Consider the following 3,946-nt stretch of genomic DNA (forward strand, 5'->3'; position numbering starts at 1 on the left):
TCCCCGCTTCTCCCTTCTCCCGCTGCCGAGTCCCAGCTCACCCCGATCTCCCACGAGCCATCCCAGGGTGTGATCAGGGTGGGAAGTCCCTTGTGGGTGGGAGTTGGGGGGGGGGTGTGAAGCCATCACAGCTTTTAGGGGGGTTCCCCCTTGTCCCACCTCATGCCACCCCTCTTCCCCAAGTCCTGTCCTTGCCAAGCTGCTGGGCAAGAAGCAAAGGGAGAAGTTTCCCCTCATCTAGGACATGAATTGTGTCTGTTCTCAGACCTCTGGGGCACAGCCCCGCTGGCAGAAACTGGGACCCCCCTCTCTCCCCTTGGAGCTCCCCCCCCTCAAAATTGGGGGTCAAGGGTGCCTTTCCCCCCACCCCTTCCCCCTGCCCAAGCTGGTGAAGGGTCCACCCTGCCTGGTGCTCTGGTCCTTTGGGCTTGAGGAGCAGCGTGTTCCCACCCGGACACCACCACTGTGGTTATTTATTGCAGCAATAAAATTCGGAGGAGCAGCAGGTGACACTGAGGTTCTACCTTCCTTGGGGGTCTACACCGAGGGGACATGGTAGGGGGGGGACTGAGGGAGGGAGTCTGCCCTGTCCCCATCACCCATGCAGTCACAGCATGTTCTGGGTTGGCCATAACGTCCTTCACTGTGAGGCTGGAGGGTTGGGATGGGCTCCTTGGAGCTGGTCGAGTCACCACGAGGTGTCAGCAGACACCGTGACCTTCCAGCACCTCACCAGCCCTGCAGCACCCTAAATTGCTGCCTGGGGCATGGGGTGAAGCTGCTGCTGCCACACGTCCCAAGGGACCTTCTCCATGTCCCAAGGGACCTTCTCCACATCCTCATGGACCTTGTGCACCTCCCAGGGTACCCTCTTCACATCCCCATGGACCTTTTCCACATCCCCATGGACCTTGTCCCACCTCCCAGGGGACCTTCTCCACATCCCCATGGACCTTCTCCACATCCCCATGGACCTTCTCCACATCCCCATGGACCTTCTCCACGTCCCCATGCAGGGTCCTGAGCAGTCTGGGACTCCAGCCCCGTGTCTGTGCACCACAATGGCATGACCACCCCAATTCCTGGGTATTTTGGGGGACCCCAATTCCCATCTTGCATCTCAGCACATTGTACCAACCCCACCTGGGATGGGGACGGGGAAAATCGCCGGGACACGCCAGGCTGGTGGTGCTGGGTGAGGAGGGTGCTCATGGCACCCGGTGACGCCCACGGTGCTGGCGGGAAGCCCAGGCTGGTGGCTCCGGCGTCTGCTGGGGATTTTCCACTGGGAAGAAGCCTGTGAGCATGATGGTGGTCCCCCATGACCCCCATGGCAAGGGGATGTCACCACCTTGGAGCCAGGACATCCCCATCCAGCCATCCCTCCTCACTGACCCCCCAGGACCCCCCATCTCCATCCATCCAGCCCCCCATGCTCACCCCACTGCTCCCATCCCCCTGGCCATGCAGCCCACTATCCCCTGCCCTACAGTGCTGGGGGGTCCCACACAAACTGGGGGTGTCCTGGTGGGATACAGCAGAGCTGGGCAAGGCTGTGGTTGAGTCACGGTGGAGGAATCCCTCTGGGGCAAGGGCAGGGCTGGTGACTCACCTCGTTCTTTATGGGGCGAGTTGGGTGCTGTGCCTGGCTGCTCCCCTGGAATCCCAGAGATCTGGTGGGATTTGGGATGGACTTTTGGGATCTCTCCAAAAAGAACCCTCAGGGTGAGGGGCAACCAGCACCCCCAACATCTAATTTCTAGACCCCCATCTCATTTCTGGACCCCCAACATCTCATTTCTAGACCCCGAACATCTCATCTCTAGACCCTCAACAGCTCATTTCTAGACCCCCAACATCTCATTTCTAGACCTTCAACATCTCATTTCTGGACCCCCAACATCTCATCTCTAGACCCCCAACACCTCACACCTCTAGACCCTCAACAGCTCATCACTAGACCCCCAACATCTCATTTATAGACCTTCAACATCTCATTTCTAGACCCCCATCTCATTTCTAGACCCTCAACATCTCATCTCTAGACCCCCAACACCTCATTTCTAGACCCCCCCAACATCTCATTTCTAGATGCAGGTGGGCTGCAGCACATGGAAACGATTCAGGATGTGTCTCCTCCTCGTGCACGCTTCCACACAGGATCCCAGCACCTGGGTTGGGGCTCTGAGGAGTCACAACCCCCATCTTGGTCATGTTATTTCCTACCTTGGAGCTAATTGGAGCAAAGAAGAGGAAGCTGGGGGGTCACAGACATCTGTGTGGTTTTGGTACGTGGCAGCTGCACCCCTGAGTGCTTCTCCTGGAAAGTCCTGGGGCATTTTGCACGGCACCATATGGCAGATGGGGAGAAGGATGACGTGGGGTGGTGGGACAGGGATGGGGCTGCCAGGCTCTGCAGCTGGTCCCAATTTAAGGAGATCAAACCCACGTTCCTGTCCTCGTGTTCCTGGCGGGATCAGATCCGGGCACCCTGTGCCAGCTGCTAACCCAGCCCTGGTGTTGCACCAACCTTGAGGTCTCACGTGGTGCAAGATTTGCAAGATTTCAGAAAATGCCCCAAATACGTTCCCCCACGGTCCTTCTCCAGCCACCACATCTCTGGGAGAAGGAAGACAGGTTTCCTCTGCAATCACCGGAGACTGAAGGGTTGGTTGTCATCAAGATAGTCAAGACCAAGCCACCTTGGGTTTCACCAGATGAGGATGTACCCTGGCTCCCTCCTCCAAACCAAACAGGCTCTTGAGGATGGGTGGCAAACATCACTGAGGGTTTGCATGGAAAATTTGGTGCCCTCCTTGGTGTTCCCCCGTGAGGAGTCTCCTGCCAGGATGGCCACTACCCTGGAACAAGCCCTGGCCTCCAGCATTGCCACCTTCCACAAGTGCTCGGGCAAGGAAGGTGACAACTGCCAGCTGAAGAATCTACTCAGCTTCATGGAGGTGAGTGTGGGGACACCTGGGACTGAGCCCCACCAGCATCCTCACATCCCTCCCCACATCTGGGGAAGATGTGGGGGTCAGGGAAGGTCTCGCTCCTCCCTGAAACAGGTTCCTCCCATCTACTGAAACCACCAATTGTGGTTGATGCCTACCTGTGACATGGTTGGTGAGCCCCATCCTTGACCCCACTGATGCTCTCCCAGGAACAAGTGGATGAGCAGAGCTTCTGGGTGCTGCTGGAGGACCTGGAGGACAAGAACATGATGAACTTCAAGGAGTAGGTGATCTCCGCACGTTCTGCGATGACTTCTATGCTAAGGCTCATGGCCCCAGCAGCTGGCATTGAGTCCCAGCCCATGGCTTGTCTCAAACTGTTGTCACCTCCCCAGCCCCACTGCAGAGCCTGTTCATTTGCACTTGGGGCAGTGGGGTGGTCACACTTGGGACCATCTCACTTGAGGAGACTGAAGCCACCCAGAACGCTGGCGGCGTAGGGGACAGAGCAGTGATCATTTAGGGGGTACATGGGCTTGGTGACCAGCTTTCTCTGAGGAGCCCCAAAGGGATGTCCCAGCCCATCCCTTTGACTTGTACCTTGGTCTCCAGATTCCCCAGGAGCACCCAATCCCACCCACTTCCTGCTAACGAGATCACACAGTTCGTTAGGCAAAAATGAGGCGCGGGTGAAACCACCTGCATGGAGCTGCTGGGAGAGCCTGGAGGCGAGGGGGGCTGCGTGGGGCACGTGGGGCTGTGTCACCCCAGCTGGGTTATAAATACTCACCGTGCTCCGGCTGCAGCACCCCGGCTCCTCGCTGCTGCCTGATCCACAACTGACCCCGGTGAGTCTCTGCTCCCCTTCCTCATCATCGCCCCGGACGCAGCTTTGCTCTTCACCAGCAGTTGCTCTGCACCCCAAAAACACCTCCTGAGAGGTGGAAGCTGCTCCTTTCATAGAATCATTGAATGATTTGGGTTGGAAGGGA

Source organism: Antrostomus carolinensis, unplaced genomic scaffold (genome assembly GCF_000700745.2).
Source record: "Antrostomus carolinensis isolate BGI_N321 unplaced genomic scaffold, ASM70074v2 scaffold26875, whole genome shotgun sequence".
NCBI classification, from domain to species: domain Eukaryota; kingdom Metazoa; phylum Chordata; class Aves; order Caprimulgiformes; family Caprimulgidae; genus Antrostomus; species Antrostomus carolinensis.